Below are 19,966 nucleotides of genomic sequence, written 5' to 3'. Positions count from 1 at the left end.
CTGAAACAAGTCTCACCCTTCACTTGACCGAGCTGAGCACAGCGTCACCATTCAACAGAAAGACACAACGGTTTTCACAAAGTGATCCGCCTATTGCTCAATATTTAGTGAACATTCTTGCCAATAGGTGTATCTGCCATAGACATTGAGTCAAGGTGGAGCGCCGAGTGAAAAGATGTTCTTGAATGCAGGGTAAACCACTGATCTCCACTAGGAGCATGCGCTGGCATGCGCGCTTCGACAACACCCGCTTCGAGCCTCCGACTGCGTAGCATCTTTGGTAGCATCAGTAGCATGCTTGCCTGGCTGCCTGCGTTTGCTTCTGTTGTCGTTCACTGTTGCGCGAGCGTTGCGCGGCCTTAGCCGCCTGCTGATAGAAACCCGCGTTGCGGAGCGAAACCAATTACGTTGAGGGCTTTGTTTTCTTCTCTTCTTTCACTAAAGCGACATGCATTCACCGCTCTTTAGACATGCCGTTTTGGCGTCTTTGCGCTCGTGGACAAAACATTTTAAGAATCATTTAGATAGTCGTTGCGCGCGCACTTTCCCCCACAATGTCTAAAAATGTCTCAAATTAGACGTTCTGGACTTCTTGGCAGAATACACTCTGGCTATGTCGTAGCTGTTGAAAACGGTAATAACAGTACGCAGGCATATTTGAGAGGCGAGTGCTTTATTTTGCAAAAATGTCTATTCTTGATCTTCTCGTAAACCAAGACGTCTATAGCCGTCCGCAGCCGTTTCGAGACGTCTTTCAGAGGTTTTGTGTTACATGGGAAGGGTGCCCACTAAGCCCGCTACTCTTTGCATTATACCTTGAGCCATTTTGCTTGGCTGTGATCAATAATGAAAATATTAGAGGGTTCAGACTGCAAGTGACCGAAGTGAAGGTATTAGCCTGCGCGGACGACATAGCTGTATTCTGTGATGATCGAGAAAGCGTCCAGGAAGTGGTTCGAGTCGCAAAAGCATACTGCAAGCAGTCCGGATCAAACTGGGACAAAAGCATCGGTATATGGCATGGCGACTGGGACGTAACGCCAGAACACTTCTCTTCAGCACGGCGGACGACGACACCTGTGACACGGCCGCTACATAAAAAAAAAACAGGTGCGGCCTGCTGCGTCGCGTCGCCGTCAATGGGCGAGCGCGGGTCGGCTGAGCCATAGAGTTTCCTAAAATTAACTAGAGGGAACTCTGGCGCGGCGATCGTTCAGCCACCATGGGAATGATGGGTAGTGCACGGATTTGCCTAGTCTTTGTACTTGCGGGCTTCGAACGCACTTGTGGCTTTGTTTATTGCTGTTTTTGGTTTTCTTTCAGCAAAAGAATGGATCGTTGTGAACTTCGTGACCAGATTTGAATTGGTGAGCCTAAAAACGTTATGTGTGAAGTGGAACTGTTGAACGTTTGCTGAACTTCATCTTGCGACAAAGAGGATGCAGGCGACGCCCAGCCAAACGGAGCCGAAAGTACGAAGTTTAGACAAATCCGTGTACTATCCATCATTCCCATGCTGGCTGAAGCGCCATGCGTTGCAGCTCCCATAGACACTAGCGCCAGAGTTCCCTCTAGTAAGTATTGTAGGAAACTCTATGGGCTGAGCGGCAGCTGTTTTGGGTGAGGGCGCCACTAGCACGGTCCTCATGGTCCTCAAGGCAGACGCCGGTTCGTGTTACTATGTGGTCGCCTCAGGATTTATGCGTGTCCGTGTGCATTTTCGTGTGCTTTCTCGTGTCTTTCTCGAGTGTGACCGCGCGTGTCAGCAGCTTGCCTCATGTTTCCTGCGCCTGAGTACGGTTTTTTGGTGCGCGCGTGTGCGGCAGACGGTTTTTTCTAGCGGTGTGATGACGCGAAGCTGCTGTGTGCCGCTGTGCAACTCGAACGTGTGAAACGACGCTGCTGTGTAGTACTACGTATTCTCATGCGATCTACAGTGTTGGGAAGCGTAATATTTGTAACAGAGCACTTCTTTCTGTCTCAAACGAGCGCTAAAACAGGCGCGCGCCGCCGCATCCTGCCGACAGCATCAAGGCACTGCGCCAACTGTTACCCCCAACGGGTGCGCGCAACGAAAAAAAAGACGAGCATCAAAAGGCGCCCAGGACGAACCCCTACCCTCTCCACCGAAGACGCCGTCGCGGTCGCGACAGCCTAAAGGCCCAACCGCATGCACGCAATTTTCGAGCGACGGCGACGAGCGACAGCGACAAACAGGCTCCGTCGCGCTGTCGCGTCGCGAAGGGAGCACCCACATGTTCGCGACAAAGTGTCACGGTTGCTCGATTGAAAACTACTGCGTGCGCGCAGGTAAATTGCGAAAAAAATTACAAAGTAGATGAATGACAACATGACAAATTTATAATTGCCTTGTGTGAGATAAGGAAGGCATAAAAGCGTTTCATGCCTGTCTTTTTTCGCAGTCTTATGTTTAACCGCGACAGCAGTATCTGCTGTGATCTCGAGGGGGCGCCCGGAAGCGTACGCTACCTAGGCAAATACGTCGCACTTTGGAAACTGCGTTATGTTATGGTTAGTCCACGAGGCGCATCTCTACAACGTTTCCTCTTGCTGTCGTGCAACATTTAAGAAAAGCAGCAGCGACTCACATCGCTTCCTCGCAAGGAGAAGGGCCACCTCACACGACGACCGTACGACGATGTGACATTGCAGCAAGCTACTAACAATGCAGCAAGCTACCACCGAAAACAAAACGAGCCGTCGATCAAAATTAACGACAAAATACGGCCGCTGCCTCGCTCTCCGCGTGAGATGGGGTTGTAAAGAAGGTAGCTATAACTTGCATTCCTTGAAGTACGCGCCGATTAGAAGCATCAAGAGCAAATTCCATCCGAAGCACCCTTCATAACTGATAGTCTTGCGCACATAATAAACCTCATGTTCAAATCTGGCTGTTATCCTAATGAACTCAAACAAGGCAGGATTACACCAGTTTTTAAGAAGGGGGACCGCTGTTTAATTTCAAATTACCGCCCCATCTGTGTATTACCATTCTTCAGCAAAGTAATTGAAAAGCCTATTGAAAAGCGCTTGACGAATTATTTTATGAAATTTAATATTCTCTCGACAATACAATACGGCTTTCGCCCAGGGTATTCGACAGAACTTGCTCTTATTGCACTAACAGATGAACTAAGACTTGCATCGATGAGGTCATTACGCTGCTTCTGTTTTATAGACTTTACTAAGGCTTCGAGAAAATAAATCACAAAATATTGTCCTACTAAGCTTGAATCATTAGAATTACCGGACACCTACTTCTGCTGAGAACTACTTAAAAGACCGAATGCAGGTAATAACTATTTCAGGTGTTAATTCCAAAACCGTGTTGACCAATATTGGAGTTCCCAAGGCTCCATATTAGGTCCCCTCTAGTTCTTATTATATGTGAATGATTTGCCGAACTGTCTCTCCTTTTCTAAATGTTATACTTTATGCAGCGACACCACTGTCCAACTCAGACAAATGCTCACAACTCTCACATCCAACATTAACAAAGACATGCACAATTTGCTAGAATGGTGCAAAAACTAACCATTACACATAATGCATCGAAAACAAAATTGTCTTATTCACCTCTAGCCACCGGACACTTCCCCTATTCCTCCTATTTTTCTCGGAGCCACTCTTATCCCAGCAAGCTCTTCTTGTAATTACCTAGGCGTAGAAAATACAGCCATCTAAAGTTTATTAATCACATAGCCAAAGTAAAACAAAAGATTGCCTACGGGATCCGAGTTCTTCTAAATTCGCGATATATATTTAAGCGTGACATTTTACTGTCGTTGTATTTTTCATTTGTCCATTCACACATTAACTACTGCATTACAAGCTGGGGAAATACTTACATGACTTATCTACATCATTACAAGTGCTGCAAAATCAAGCTATTAGAATAATTACGTTTAGCGCATTACCACAGAGCCGCCTATCTCTTACAATCTAACTCTATTCTTTCAGTTTCGAAACTCATTAAATATAACCTTACAAAATTCTTGTTCCAGGAAATCAACCTCGGACGTTACGATGGCGTTTTACCCCGATCTTATCTAACAAATAATAATACAAGGTTTGCATGCAATAATAACTTCGTTTTACCAAAGTGCATACCAATTATGGCAAGCAGAGAGTCCTGTTTTCTTTTTTTTTTTATTTGCGACATAGACTTGCCCTTTTTTTTATCCTTCACTGTTGGAACACCATACCCATCGAATAAAAGCACTCAAATTCATCAGCTTAAAAAAACAATTAAAAGATCATATCTCTCAATCTCTGATGTATAAGTATGCTCATATTCTTACTTATTGTGTATTCTGATTTGATAACCTCGTTCTTGTTACTTTGTATGTTCCTTTTTCTTCCTAGTACAATTAGTTTTGTTCTATTTCAATGCCGATCATTTCCTATTTACACCTTTTACAATTCATATGTTTTGTTATGCTGTAACCTGAGTTTCTTATTTATCTTGAAAAGGAGGTCCCATTGCAGTCTTGACTTCGGGACCTCCTTCTGTATATTGTCACTATGTAATCTTTGTACCAATCACAATAAAATTGATTCTGATTCTGAAGCGAGGATTGGTGATGCTGCCCTGTTGCCGGAAATCGTCACGCTCACTTCCGGGCGACAAGCGATTTTTTCTAGTTTTCCAGAAAGCCGCAACGCGACAAGCGACGGCGATGGGTGGCCCTCCGCGACAGCAAATCATGTCGCTCGTCGCTGTCGCTCGTCGCCGTCGCTCGAAAATTGCGTGCATGCGGTTTTGGGCCTTAACACCCGCGCAGATCAGGAGAATTCGAGAAATCAAAGTGGAACCGACCGATTCCGCAGACGAACCGGCGAGACGAATCCCTTTCCCTAGCTGTCGCTGCGCTACGTGCTACGAGCCGAACAATCACTTGGAATGTTCGCAAAACCGGGAAGGATACAACGAGAGACGACGGAGGGTAGGACGTATAGTGATGTCGGCGATGAAGTTATGTTGTTCGTGTGAGTCGTGTAGCGCGGTCAGTCGATCTTGGATAATCGAGTGATGACACCGTGGAGCACTGTTTAGAAGAGTGTCACCGAATGACGGTGACCAGAGCTGGAGTTCCTTTGAGTGTTTCCTGGAAGAGAGATATCCCAGAAACGTTCGAAGAGTTGTGGGCTGCACACGTTTGGTGAATATTCAAGGCCTTTAAGTGTTCTTGGATAGTTTCTAATGGATGAGAGTGCATTTGTAGCACGGTAAGTTTGTTCCCGTTGTTTTAAGCACCACTAAGCGATGTTGTGAGTTGTAATTGATACCTGCCGAGTGTGGATGTTTGCGTGATGCTTGTACTGCCTTAACTGAGAATATATATTTTTTTGTGTTGTCAACTCTTGGCTCTAACTCTTGCTTTGGATCACTTGTTGGCGCACTAACAGGACCTTCATTTAAATTTCGTGTGCTTTTGTGGTGCATTTCGGTGGGCCGATAAGTAAGCCTTGGAATCTGCCCGACGACTGCCTGCCCATTAACGGGATCAGTGATTGAGTGACACTTTTCATTTCAGGTGAGTCAAACGGGCAGCATTCGTGGAAAGTATTGAGGCCCACTCTACAAAACACTGGTACTCCTAGGGCAAACTGTTCACATATGTGGGGTAATCGGCAGTTCTAATAACGACTTCTATTCAACCTGTAATGTGCAAATATAAAACGCGTTATCTACGGCCTGATTGGAGTAAGTGTCAGGCGTACAAACGCGGCTGTCGAAGCGCTTCTCCGTGAACAGCTGTACCAGTGTGTGGTGGCGCCAGTGCGGGCGCAAGGAGAACTAGGCCCCCGACGCCGTTTCGGCGCCACGCAGCAGGCCCACCTGTTTTTTTTTTTTTTTTTGTTTATGTAGCGGCCGTGTCTGTGAAGTATCTGGGAGTGCCGCTGCAGCACTATAAAGATAGCACAGATTATTGGCTAGAAGAAACTGATAAATGAGGGAAGAAACGTGTGGCTGGATCGGCCGAGGTTTGTCAATATTCGGCCGCGCGAGTGCTTGTAATTTGTTTTTAGTTGCCAGAGTATGGTATGTTTTGCAAATTATTTTCATGACGAGGGTGTGTGTGCAAAAGATACATAGGATTTTTGCTGTATTTATATGGGGATCAAGTTTTGAACGTTCGAGTCGTACTAATTTGTTTCGATCAGTTCGCAGTGGAGGACTGGGGCTTGCTCACCTCTACATCAGGCAGCTTGTGTTAGGTTTTCTTTCTTAAGAGATCAAAGAGATGATTTCTTACGCACAGTCATACAGGTACGGCTGGTAAGTGCTCTTCCAGAATTCATCATTACGTGCTGTGATTACGGTTGGAAGTGTGACTGGATTCATGCGTGAAGTGGTTATGGCGTTTCGTGTATTACACGCAAGGTTTTCTTTGGACTATTTGTCTACAATACCAGGAAAAAATTGTATAAAGACTTACTTAATGTAATGTTACCAGTACCAGTATACAGAGTGGTTAACATAGGAGGTCCAGGAAATGACGTGTTGAAGCGTGTTAACAGGATGCCCGTTCCATCTACATGATTGAATCGTTCTTCTTTAAATTACATACCAATACCCTACCAGTTAAAACATGGTGAGACCAGAAGGTATTGACGTACCACGGACTGTTGACTGCTTGCTGTGTAAAAAGCCGGAGACGATGACCACGCTTTCATAGATTGTTGGGATGCAGTCTTCCACTAGGACATTCTACAACTAACTCTTTAAAAAATCACAGCATATCCACGGAGTGATGATGATGAGTGGGCGAAGCCGCGGAGGTTCATCGGTAAACCGTGAATCTTCCGTGAATTCTGCCCAGTACATCATCACCGACGTGAGATCGGGCGCGTTTATACTAAAGGTCGATGAGTTATGACGACTTGCAGCTCACTTTAATTTTACATGTACGCTGTGAATTTTCATTGTTTAGAAAACCATTGCTTTAGAAAAATCTGGCGTCTTTCGTTAAGCAGCTGGCGTCTTTTTGTTTTGCTTTAGAAACATCTGGCGTTCTTTCGTTCTTGCTTTTACAAAACATCTGGCGTCTTTCGTTGGTTTATTTCATCAATCAACGGCGTTTTGAACAAAATTTTTATTGTTTAATCACGCACAGAGAAATCTCACCAGGCACTACCTTGGAGGTAAACAATGGCTGCTAATGGGAATGAGAGACAGAAAAGTCGGCTTTTAGCTAACACTTACACTTCTACTTCTACTAACGTTTCCTACTGGTACATGCCAATGGCTGCTAATGGGGAATGAGAGACAGACGAATTCGGCTTTTAGTTAACGCGCATGCTGCGAATTTTTATTGTTCAACAACGCACAGGAAAAATCTCCCCCGGCACCACCTTGGAGGTCAAAGCGTAAGACTTGTTACGGACTACGACTACTGCTACTGCTACGACGACGACGACTACGAGGGACGAACGGGTGCCGCCTTAAGGAGCTTCGCCCCTAAAAGATCTACCAATTACAACCATAGGCATACGGTTTCTGCCCACGGATACATATGGTGGAACACCCTACGACATGTTCATGCTCCTGAGCCTCCATAGTCTGTATAAAACAAGAATGGCAGTACGCCATGTCAATGTCAAGGTTTCCACGGTACGGGAAAATTTCATTGCAAGTATTGCACATGTTAGAGAGGTATATCGAGCACAAGCCGAACCCCCCAAGTTGGTGGCTATCCCAGATGACCTTGTAAACTTCAAACAATTTTAAGGTGACCATGTCATTTTAGTGTGACTACAATGTGTTATATGCATGTGTTTTATTGGTGTGTTGTCGAAGTAGGCAATAAAGAAAAAAAAAGCGTCGGTGGTTCAGTGGTAGAATACTCGCCTGCCACGCGGGTGGCCCGGGTTCGATTCCCGGCCGACGCACTTAATTTTTATTTAGAAAATGTGTGGAGTATTGCGCAATAACAATGCCATAAGAGCTGGTCGGAGCACATCGCGTCGGTGGTTCAGCGGTGGAATACCTTGCCTGCCACGCGGGTGGCCTGGGTTCGATTCCCGGCCGACGCACTTCATTTTTTTCACGAAATGTGTGGAGTATTGCGCAATAACAATACCATAAGAGCTGGTCGGAGCACATCGCGTCGGTGGTTCAGAGGTAGTATACTCGCCTGCCACGCGGGTGGCCCGGGTTCGATTCCCGGCCGACGCACTTCATTTTCTTTTTACAAAATGTGTGGAGTATTGTGCAATAACAATGACATGAGAGCAGGCCGAAGCACATCGCGTCGGTGGTTTAGTGGTAGAGGGGATTCTACTTCCGGACACTGTCGTGAACGGTTGGGGAATGCTACGCTCCTCTGGGGCGGTATCAGCGGCCATGCCTAGCCGCGGTGACCGGAAGGCTGCCTTCGGAAACCAGAAATATGAAGTTATTTTGCCTCCACTTCCAACCGGTCGCATCGTTTTGAATACTGTTTTCCTTCATGCTGATGTTCGAGGACGGCCATACCGAGTGGAAGACATACGTGCCGCACTTGAATACTTGGGTATGTTGCCTGACGTTGAAGCGTTAGGCGCATACCAAATGAATCACGTGTGGGCGGTGACGCTGAAGAACAACGAGGCGAAGAAGAAACTGCTTTCGGCATCTCAAGTGTCAGTGAAGGAGCGGCGTTGCCTCGTTGTGGATCCGAACAACCAGGATATAAGGCTAAAGCTACACTGCGTCCTCCATCATGTCGACGACGAAGATGTACGGATCGGCAAAGTCACGGAAGTGTCAAGGGAGCGATGGCGCACAGAAGGTCTATCCGAGAAAGGGTCAACGACGCGGCTCATAAGTCTGCAGCTCAAAGCAGGCTACACGAAAGAAGACATCCCGCATCAGCTGCGTGTAGCAGGTGAGCTGACCTTAGTAGTGGTTGCTGGAAGAGCTCCCCTCTGCTTACGATGTAAACGAACAGGCCATATCAGACGTGAATGTAGAGTGCCGCGGTGCACGTCGTGTAAGCGCTTTGGCCATGCTGAGGAAGAGTGCGTAAGAACTTATGCGAAGGTTGCGGGGCCCTCTGCATGGGATGATAAAACAGAACATCAGATGGATGAATCAGAAGCCGAGGAAGTTGCAGCTAGCAAAACGAGGGAACTTGAGCCTGTTGACACGTTTCCTTCGTTTCTACCAGCCAGTAGCGACAAACCGGAAGAGCATGTTAGCGTGCCCGCTAGACAACGCACTCCGCACTGTGAGAAGTCAACGGCAACGCTCACCAAACCGATAAAAAATACTGTGAACTGTTAGCAAACGCCAGTAGAGAAACCCGAGCGTCAACTTGACGACATGATGGATACGAGGACTACCCCGTGGAAGAGAGCACGTGAGGAAACATAAGCTGAGAACAAGACCCCGGTTGAGTCCAATACCGGCGAACCGCCTACAAAGACGGCCCAAGTCCGCCGCATGTCCTTGAAGCCGAAGCCCAACCACCGGATCGCCACACCTCGGGAGGCTCATAGCCTCCTGGTCCAACGAGTTGCCAGTGCTATGGCCGGCTATCTACACGCAAGAACTGAGCGAGGCCGAGCGAAAGGGTTTGAACCCCAACTCGTTGTCCCCAAGGAGCCTGCGGTGTGTTCGCCCGTGACACCTTCAAGGTCCAGCTATCGATATAGTACTGTTCGCTGTCCGTTACAGAACAAGGTGAGCGCCATGCGGTCTGGTCTTTATCCCCTATAAATGACGCTAAGACTTAACACGCCCCTTTGTATCGGCACACTAAACGTGCGTGGCTTATCTTCAAAACGCAGACAATATCAAGTAAAGAGATTGTTATTGGAAAATTACCTTGATATCTTAGCGATTCAAGAAACGAAAGTGGAAAGCCAGGCTCAGACGGACCGCATGGTGGAACCCTTTATCGCGCGGTATAACGTATGTGTGTGTCACGTGGTAGGCTCTTCTGGGGGTGTGCCTTGTTACTCCGCAACTCCCTTCGCATAGCGAATGAAACCACGTTTATTCCACTTTGAAATGCGCCGAAGGCGCTGCGGTGGAAAAGGGCGGGGGGTATTAGGGAAGGAAGTGGTAGAGCTGCCTCCGCTTTATTAAAGCGTTCTGGTGGCAGCTAAGTGGGGGCCGCTTGAATCTTGTGACTGTCGCGGAGCCGATCGCCGAACGGTGGTGCCGCCGGGTCCTGGAGGAACAAGAGGAGTGCTCGCCAGAGCTCGATGGCCCGATCCGGAAGTGTGGGATCCGGACAGGCCCATGTCCGGAGAGAGGAAGGCCAGGGTCCCCGCTTTATGGTGGCCAGGGCACGAACCCGGGGTGGGATGTAGAGGGGGCACTCCCGACACAGGTGGTTGAGGTCCGAACGGCAGTTGCATGTGGAGCAGACACCGGTTACGAGTGGTGGTGTGCCACCCCTGTGAAATCGGTTAAGCAAGAAAGGAGTAAGAGGTGTTCCTGTCTGAATTCTCCGAAGCAACACAGACTCTCGTCGTGTAAATACCTTCGACGGAATCGACGGTATCGAAAGTGGATTGCCCACTGCTGTGAGGTAAGCGGCACGACGTTGTTTAGTAATATGCCTTTCTGCGATCGGATCTGCTAGCTCGGGTGGGTAGCTAGAAGAGGAAATTGTGTATAAAAGGCTCTGGCTAGCGCGGTGGAGAGATGAGCACGCGCTAATCTGTGAGCCTTCTCGTTTCCGGGGATACCACAATGTGCGGGGACCCAGAGGATGGTGACATCGTGACCTCATTCGCGGAGTAGGCGCGCCTGGTGCCGGATCTTCTGCAGTACAGGGTCTGTATAAAGAACGTTAGCACATGCCCGATGGGCAGCCTGTGAGTCTGTGTACACACGATGATGAACGGGTTCAGTTTCAGATGCAGTTTCGAGGGCCCACTAAATAATCTAGGATGGCCACTAGCTCTGCTCGGGTGCTGTACATCGCTTCTGCTGATACATGATGGCGTCGGTTCTGATTTCTGTTTGTCTGGTCGTACCACGCAGTGGTATAACAATTGTTACTGGTGCCATCTGTAGGAAGTGCAGCGTCCGTGTATATAATGCGTTCAGTCAAAGGGAGGGAACTCGTAGCCTTAGCATGCCTCTTGGCGTAGGCGAGGCGCCGCACTCGCTGATGAGGATCCATATTGAGTGGAAGTGGTTTGCCATCGGTGAGTACCGTGATTTCCCATGGCGGCGTTTTGTTGGGCAGAATGGAAAGTGTATAGATGTCATACCCGAGGAGCATGAGTGTGTGTCGCCCGGCGTTTGTTGCACGAAGCCTCGTCTCCATTGTTTGGATGTGCACGTCGACGAGCTCGGACAGGTTGTTGAGCTTGCTACAGCTCTTGAGCGCATCGAGTGTGTGTACCTTGGAAGTCCAGTAACAATGCGTTTGGCCTCTGTTGGACCTCTAAGCCTTCCAACTGCGGCGCGGTTAACATCGAGCCAAAAACACGTCTTGCTAGATGAACCGCTTTAATGGAACTAGAAAAAAAAAGAAAAAGAGGGCGAGCCAGCGCTGCTACGTGAGCACGCGTCAGCTCGTGAGGAGCGTCCATAATGATGGTGTTTGGTCATCTGTAGACGAATGACGAAGAAAAGGAAGTCACAACAGTCTCCCCGCCGACAGATGACGTTAGTTGGCTTCCAACGGGTAAAGTAGCTGTACGGGCCGCTTCACAACAGAGCCGTCGGGCAAGCACAAAGAACAGGTCCTGACAATGCTGTCGCGTCCGCTGATCAGTTCCTCTATGCGGGCCAAACTCCACAGTTGCCTTGGAAGCTGTTTATCCCCGAGTAGAACTACGTTGCCTTTCTCGAAGAGTCATTTCTTTTGGCTTGGTTGGATGTAAAGTTCCTGAGTTCATTAAGGTACTCTTTATACCAACGAGACCAAAATGCTTGCAAATCATCTTCTCGCTTGCTCCAAAGTTTCTTCAGTGCATCGTTGGTAGACTCGGTGTTGATTTTAGTTCGTAATGTGGTAGCGTTGTCAGTCTCCTTCCAACGAGAAAATCTGCTGCAGATAGGGGGTACGGTTCATCCACGTCGTTGAACACGTAAGTCAAAGGTCGAGAATTCACCACGGCCTCCACTTCTGTTAGTAGAGTAACTAGCTCTGTCCGACTGACAAGCCGTCGCCCAAGCATCTTCTTCAAGCAGGTTTTACAGAACGAACGAGTCTCTCGTAGAACCCGCCCCACCAAGGAGCGCTCGGGCAAATGAATTTACATTGGATCTTCGAGGAGGAAAAGAAGGCGAGTACGTCGGGGTGTCTTATCGTTCTCCAAAGCTTCTGTAGGTCCTTGGACGCTTTGACGAATGTTCGTGCGTTGTCGCTGTAGATAGTGTGACAGAGACCCCGCCGTGATACGAATCTCCGCAGGGCGCAAAGAAAATTCACTGTGGTCAAGTCTTCAACCAGTTCCAAGTGAACAGCTCTTGTCACCGCGCACGTAAAAAGAGCGATGTAGGAGCGCTCGTGGGGATGCCCTTTGATGTATATAGTGGCCCCGCAAAGTCAACTCCACTCACGAGGAACGGAGGGGCTTGAGTAGCACGATCCTGAGGCATACAAGGTGAAGATTAAGAAAGAGAAAATAGACAACCACCCATTTGTAGCACGAAGCCACGAGGAAATCCATACGGATTTCTCAGTAATAAAGCCTCTTAGTCGCCGAAAAATTCGTCCTGGTCCGGGGTTCGAACCCGGGACCAACGCCTTTCCGGGGCGGTCGCTCTACCAATTGAGCTAACCAGGAAGCTAGCAATTGGCAGCGCGAGGGCGAATTCATCGACAACTCGAAGCAACGGCGTTGGTCCCGGGTTCGAACCCCGGACCAGGACGAATTTTTCGGCGACTAAGAGGCTTTATTTCTGAGAAATCCGTATGGATTTCCTCGTGGCTTCGTGCTACAAATGGGTGGTTGTCTATTTTCTCTTTCTTAACCCTTCCGCCACCTTGCGGGATTCCGCAGAACTGATTTTCAAGGTGAAGATTGCTCAACAGTTTTACTCTGTAGGCGTTGGCAGATGACACACCGTCTTATCGTTTTCTTCACAGACTGTCGTGCTTGAAGAATCCAAAATCGTTCTCGAACTTGAGTCAGAGTGTCTCGAACGTCCCCGTGGAAGACCTTTGCGTGAGCATGATTGATTATCAGCGTACTGAGGTGTGAGTCTTTTGGTAGGAGGATGGGATGGCGAGAACCGTACGAGTCGTCAGCCCTGGGAGCTTTTCCTTGTATCCGAAGAAGCCCGTTTTCGTCTATGAACAGTCTTAACTGCCCAAGTGGGTTTTGTAGAGGGAGCGGTTTCTTGTTCGCGACGCAGTCTGCTTCTTTACCAAAGTGAGCTCTCTGTTCCTCTCGAAGCAAATAGCACTCCGCTTGCTGAATTTCCTCAGCAACAGCTCCTCAGACCTATCATTTTCCTTCTTCAACCTTTTGGCATAACGGAAGACCCATGCCGTTACTCTAAAAGTTTGGTGAGGCTGCTGAATCGTTCAATTTCAATCAGCGATGGCAGCAATGGTCTCGTATTAACAGCATGGATACTGACCTTTAGTTCTGTCTCAGCTGCCTCGAGCTTTCCGTTTTCGATGTCAATCCTTCCCCCGTACACGGGCCAGCACGTATCAGACATTGCAAGCCATGTAGGTCCAACCACCACAACTGCGACTGCCTAAGTTTGAGTGCAGACAAGCCTCGAGTGAGCAAATCGGCGGGGTTTTCTTTTCCAGGACAATATCGCCATCTGGTATACTCAGTCAAAGTTCTGATTTCTTGCGTCCGGTTCCGCACAAACTCCTTCCAGGTAACGGGATCCTTGTTAATCCAGCAAAGTGTAATCTGGGAATCGGACCAAAATGTTGCTTCACCAATTCCAAGGTCGCAATTCTTCACGATGTAGGCGTACATTCGGGCTGCAAGCAATGCTGCCATCAATTCCAGCCTCGCTAGAGTGACCGTCTTTAACGGCGCAACTCTGGTCTTTGCCATCAGTAGCATAGTCCGGACGGTGCCACTGTAGTCGACCGTACGAAGGTAGGCTGCAGCCCGTATGCCGACTCGCTTGCATCAGAAAATGTGGAGTGCTGCCGTTTGGTACGGGCCTTCTCCGCCGGCTGCTAGGAACCTTGGAATACTGAGGTCACTAAGCATGGTTACCTCCTTGCTCCATTTCAGCCAGAAAGCAGACAATTTGGGTGGCAATGTCTCATCCCCGTCGAGGTTTTCCTTCCATAGATCTTGTAAGAAGATTTTCGCCCGTACTAAGAAAGGTGAAAGAAACCCCAAAGGGTCGTAGATCCTTGCAAAACAGCCTGAAGCACGAAGCGTTTTGTAATCCGATGCTCCTGTATAAACTGTGGGATATCCTGGGGCTTGAACGAAAAGGTATCCGTCTTCTTGTTCCAATGAAGTCCCAGTACTTTCAGAGGTCCAGAAGGTGAGCAAAGAGATTTTTCCTGTGAAGTTATTCCTTGTTCGAAGGCGGCAGATACTAAAGGATCGTTGCTGGCCCACTTGCGAATGTTCATGGAAGCTTGCCTGAAGATCTCAATTATTTATTTGTGCATCTGGATAGCTTCTCCAGCTGTGTCGGCTCCAATCAGAAGATCGTCCATATTATGGAGCTTTGCAATCGTCGAGCTGTCACAGGATAGAGGGTTTCTACGGACCTGAATGGTGTTTCAATGTAGCAGTCAGTAAGAAAGGACTTGAAGTAGCTCCGAAGGGCACTCTAGTCATTCTCCAAACTTCTATTTCCGGCATTGGGCTGTTCACTTGTGGGGAAGTTTTGAACCACAAAAGGCGGAGCGCATCTCTGTCTGGTTCTCTCAGGCCAATCTGTAGGAACGCCTTCTCGACATCGGCATTCATCGCTACCTTGTAGCGTCGGAAACGAAGCAGTAGGATCACTACGTCAGGATTTAGATTTGGGCCAGCTTCCAGGTTACCATTCAAGGACTTTGAACCCGATTCGTGAGAGGATGCCTCGAATACGATGCGCACCTTCGTAGTAGATCGGTCCTCTCGTATTACAGCTCGATGTGGCATATAATACAGGGGTCCAAGTGGATGCTCTTCTGTTTCCGGTACTCTTTCAGCAGATCCTTCATCGAGGTACAGTCTAATAGTCCCATCGTATCTTTTCAAGAGCTCGCTGTCCTTGTCAAGTTTTTTCATCAAACTATGCAGACGTTTGGTTGCAACTGCATAGTTCTCTGCCAGGTCGACCCTTTCCTTCCACGGTAGCGCGACTTCGTACCGATTGTCTTTGTTCTTGATGTTGTTCTCGAATTTTTCCAGCACTGAATCGGCGACCTTCGTTTCTTCGTGTTCGGCCTTGATCCCGATACTTTCAAGATCCCAAAACCGAGTCAGAAGTTTCGAGATGTCTTGCTCTGTCACCGTGGCTCGAAGGACTGCGAAACTGGTACTCTGTATTACTTTGGTTGTAGCAGACAACGGCCCTTGAACAGTCCAGCCCAGTCTTGTCTCGACAGCTTTCAGCTTTTCGTGCACAGGCTTCACGGTACCAGTTACTAGATCCCAATAATAGTCTGAACCAATTAGGACCGCAATCTGTTTGTCTTCAACTCCTTGCAGAGAGAGAGCTTGCGTATCCAATTGCATCTTGTTCATTTCTCTCAAAACGTTTTCTTCTGGTACCGGAATGCATTCACTGCATATTGTGTCCACCACCAGCGCATCGATTGAAATCGGAATTTCCTCTTTCGCAGGGAGAATCAATACTCGCACCCTCTGCATGGTTTTCCGCGCGTTTTCACCACCGAACACGCCTACGGTCAACGTCTCCTCTTCTATTACTTCGCAGCCAAGTCTTTGGGAAGCTTTCGCCGTAATGAAGCTCCGCTGACTTCCGCCATCGAAAAGGACTCGGTAGCGACCAGATGTTTTGGTTCCTGATATGGTGGCCGTCAGAGACTGCAGCATTACGACTGAGCTTGGCTGCTTGGAGATTAGATTGACCGATGCAGATAGCACCTTCTCCTTGTCGCTTCTGATCTCTTCCGATGCGCAAACGGATGTTGCGTGCCTTCTCGCACACTTTCCACATTTCAGCCGGCTTCTGCAATCTTTCGCCAAATGGCCTTGCTTTAGACAACGGAAGCATCTTCCGGCTTTGGTAAGCATCTCCTTTTTGAGCGAGAGGCTGATCTCCTTTTTATCACAAATTTCAGCAGGATGTTTTTCGGAACGGCAAAACAGGCACTTCTGCGGACTACTAGCTGAGCTTTGTAGAGCGGCTGTCGTGGAAACGTCTCGTGGATGGCTGGGCTTTAATCCTCCTTTCTCTGGTGTGCGACGACTTCTGTGTATCTCTTGTTCGGTCACAGCTTCCCGACAAGTCAGTTGAAGGTCGAAGAATTCCAAAAGCATTTGAAGCTCGTTATCTTCTTTATTCGAAGAAGCTGCAGCTGATGATGATGCCTTGCGCGCCTCATGAAACCGAAGTACCATGTCAGTCCGGTCGAGCGCGAGCATTTGCGTACGATTGACCGGATGATACGGCAGTCCATACATGATACGAGAGACGAGAAAAGCTTGAGCAAACTGCCGCATTCACGTTCGTTGGCTCCACGAGTACGGTTAGAGATTCTGCGTAAAGCGTGCAGGATTTGTTTGCTTGTCTTCGTAACGCGTTGGAACCAAGTGCTCGCTGTGCAATTCTCATCTAAGTGCATACCGAGTATTCGGATAGTAGATTTCCGCATTATGGGTCGATTACCGATATAAAGTTTAAATGACCGCTTTTCTTCCTGTTTGACAAAGGTGGATCGGCCCCCATGAATGACGACGAACTCTGTTTTGTCTGGGGCGGTTTGTAAGCCTGTTTCCAGTGCGTAGTCGTGAATAATGTTGAGGGCTCTTTGTAAGACATCCTCCTGCTCACCGATGGATCCTTGATGTGTCCACACGGTGACATCGTCGGCATACACCACATGTTTCAGGCCCGATACGTCGGCAAGGCGTCTTGGTAGCTGGTGCATAGCTATATTAAACAGAGTGGCTGAGATCACCGAGCCCTGAGGAACACCTACGTGGTTCATTCGCACGGCACTGGCGTCTTGGCCAATTTCGACTTGGTAGCTTCGCCCTTCTAGGAAACCCGCTATGAAGTTGTACATTTTCCCTCTAAGGCCAAGGGCACGTGCCTTGTTCATGATCGTACTGTGTGGGACGCCATCGAATGCCTTGCTGTGGGTGAGACGTCTGCGGGAAAAACCTTGAGCGGCCTGTTCGGCGAGCTCCTGAGCGCTGATGCCTTCCCGGAGGGCCACACGAGCCGCGCCGTTGTAGGTCTTGCGCTGTCCGAGAAGAGCGCAGGATGGCCCAAACCTTTGACGTGTGGGTCTGCCCGTTGATGGATTCACAAATTACCATCCAGCGGTCTGATGCGAGCGTAGTCGTATATTCCTCAATGGTACGCTGTATTTTGCGCAACCGTGCTTTGTGGTGTGCAGCGTGGCCACACCGTCTGTACTGGGGCGAGAATCCGTAGCCTTCTATTCCATAAGGTGAGGAGATGTCTGTCGGGCTCTGGATGGTCAAAAGGAACCCTCAGGTTCTTCGTGGCTTTCCGCTTTGCTGCGCATAGCTGTGATACCAGACGGTCAATGTTCTTGGCTGGAGGCTGCTGCTGCAGGAACTCGCGGTATTTGTCCCAGTGTGTGATGTGACTTAGCCGTGTAGTGGCGTTTGGCTTCTTCGTATTGGCGTAGCCTGTGCGAAAATGTATCAGTATCGGAAAGTGGTCGCTTCCCATACAATCGTCCAGCACCTCCCATCGAAATAGCTGTGGACGGGTGCTCCAGGTAAGATCTGGTGACGTGTCTGCTTGGCGAGCTGTCTGTGCCAGCCTCGTGTGTGTTTGGGGCATATTGAGAAGTGTCAGCCTGTACTCCGAGGCATCTTGCATGATGCGCCTGCCGCGCGGGCTACATTGGTTGTATCCCCAGGCGACGTGCTGAGAGTTGAAATCCCCGCACAACAGTATGGTATCTTGTGGATAGAGCTTCTTAAAGTGGGAGATGAAGCTGAGATCCACCGGCGCCTTATTAGCTTCATCCCTTGTGTTTTCGGGCACCACGTAGACGCAGAAAACGAGGAGTGTACGCTGTGATGAGACTTCCACCCGGCAACCGACAACGCTAAGAGTGGTGCTGCACCATGGTTGCGTATCTAATTGCACGTGTGTAGCTCCCCGCCGCACGTACAATGCCGTCTTCGTGGGAGAAGCTAGTCTTCAGACAGGGCGTAGCCGTCATAGCCCATTATTTAAGCACGGGGCCGTTGACTTCTTGAAGGGCAATGACTAATGGACTGGTGTTGTCTTGTTTGCTGGCGAACCGCGTGGTTATTTCAGCCCTCTTGTTACGAAACGAACGGCAATTCCACTGCAGGACAGTCGCCCTGGAGATGGTTTTGCAAAGCTAGCCATGGTAAGGCTTCATTGCAGGAGAGCAATGGAGTTGACGGTACCAAAGGCGTACGCATTACATGTGCTCCTGAGGTTCGCCGAAGCTGTGCCAAGAGGGAGCATGCCGGAAAGCATGATACGCTCCATGATGGTGTGGACGCATTTTTCAATGGCCCGGCTAATAAGCTGTTCAACTTTTTCATGGATGGACTTCTCTATTTGTGCCATACGGTTTTCAAGACGCCGCTCGATATCTTGAACTATCGTTGGGGCAGGAAAATGTAGGTAGCCATTGGAGGCGGAAGGCTCGTTGACTGAGCTGCATCCCTTCGAGGATGCTTCGGCTGTGCACCTGAGGCAGGTTTGCGACAACGAGGACGCCAGTGTTGAGCATGAGGGATGCGGTTCTCCACTGCTACCACCATTAGTTGGTGCACGTTTGCTTGTGTGGCTACATCCGCGAAGGTGATTCTCCTGCTGACATCTGACTGTGCAGCTGGAGGTGCCGGTGGCCCGGTCTGTCTCGGGATCGCGGCGCTCATGCCCCGGCGCTGCTCTTTTCTTGCGTTGCCTTTTGGCAGCCGGCTTGCGTTTCTGTTTCTTCTTATTTACTTCTCGTCTTTTTTGACAGTTTGTAGCTGTGGCCATGTGAGAACCACCACAGCTGCGGCACTTCGGTTCTGCGTTCGGGCAGTGTGTGCCCTCTTCGTGTTGCCGCAGACCACATTTAGAGCATCTTGCTGCCATAGTATTGGGCATTGCTCCTTGTGATGCCCAATCTTGTGGCAGATATCACAAACGGACACTCGTGCCCGGTACGGAAAAACACGGATAGTAAATGACCGCAGGCCGACCTTATAAGGTAAGCTGTTACTTCAAATTGACCATGGCAGTGCCTTTGTCACCGAGTGAGCGTGCCTGTAGGATTTTGCACTTGCAGCAGTGCAATGATTTCATTAGTTCCTCGGAAGTCATGTCTCCCGCGTTTCGAATAATGCCTCTGATTTGATCCTGACTAACCGCTTCGTATGCGTGAAAGGGCACGTTTTTTTTCCGCTGAGTGGCAGAGATGCTATCGCAAGAAGGGCGTTGCGCACCTCGGGTTCAGCCGCGTCAACAGCTAGCTGGTTGCTACGGCCTAAATAGCGAACCGTGAACTCCGGCAGTGGGTCTTCCTCAGAGAGATCGAGATGAGCCGAAATGTGGCGCGTTATGACTCTGTCTAATCGTATGAACTGCTCATCCATGATGCGGCACGGCTGCATAGGCCGAAGGGTGACGGTGTGCGGATATTTGCGCGGGGAGCCTGAGCTCGGCGTCGGTGCGACCGTCGCACGGTTTTGCTTTTTCGTCGATAGCTGACTGGTATCCAACTGCCATCTTCATCCTGGTGACGAGCGGAAGCCGGGAGCATGTGACTTGCGCGTCTCGCGTGGGAAAAATCCCCGGGCACGTTAGTGTACTCTCGTTCGGGCGTCGGCAAGAGCGAGCCTCGCGCGCGCTTTTCTCCATTTG

At 49.1% G+C, this 19,966-nt stretch overlaps 4 non-coding genes and 1 pseudogene across 4 annotated transcripts; 3 read left to right on the top strand and 2 right to left on the bottom strand.

The window, feature by feature from the left end:
* The first annotated feature begins 7,846 nt into the window (after window positions 1–7,846).
* Trnag-gcc (transfer RNA glycine (anticodon GCC)) lies at window positions 7,847–7,917 on the top strand. The gene has a single exon. It is a non-coding gene; the product is annotated as a tRNA-Gly (tRNA).
* A 72-nt stretch (window positions 7,918–7,989) lies between these two features.
* Trnag-gcc (transfer RNA glycine (anticodon GCC)) lies at window positions 7,990–8,061 on the top strand. The gene has a single exon. It is a non-coding gene; the product is annotated as a tRNA-Gly (tRNA).
* A 71-nt stretch (window positions 8,062–8,132) lies between these two features.
* Window positions 8,133–8,203, top strand: Trnag-gcc (transfer RNA glycine (anticodon GCC)). Its single transcript has one exon. It is a non-coding gene; the product is annotated as a tRNA-Gly (tRNA).
* A 1,912-nt stretch (window positions 8,204–10,115) lies between these two features.
* LOC119376385 (uncharacterized) lies at window positions 10,116–17,224 on the bottom strand (annotated as a pseudogene).
* Trnas-gga (transfer RNA serine (anticodon GGA)) lies at window positions 12,692–12,765 on the bottom strand. Its single transcript has one exon. It is a non-coding gene; the product is annotated as a tRNA-Ser (tRNA).
* Window positions 17,225–19,966: the final 2,742 nt, after the last annotated feature.

Source organism: Rhipicephalus sanguineus, unplaced genomic scaffold (assembly GCF_013339695.2).
Source record: "Rhipicephalus sanguineus isolate Rsan-2018 unplaced genomic scaffold, BIME_Rsan_1.4 Seq1188, whole genome shotgun sequence".
Lineage (NCBI taxonomy): Eukaryota > Metazoa > Arthropoda > Arachnida > Ixodida > Ixodidae > Rhipicephalus > Rhipicephalus sanguineus.
The sequence above is the reverse complement of the archived record's forward strand: the minus strand, read 5'-3'. Positions and strand labels throughout refer to the sequence as shown.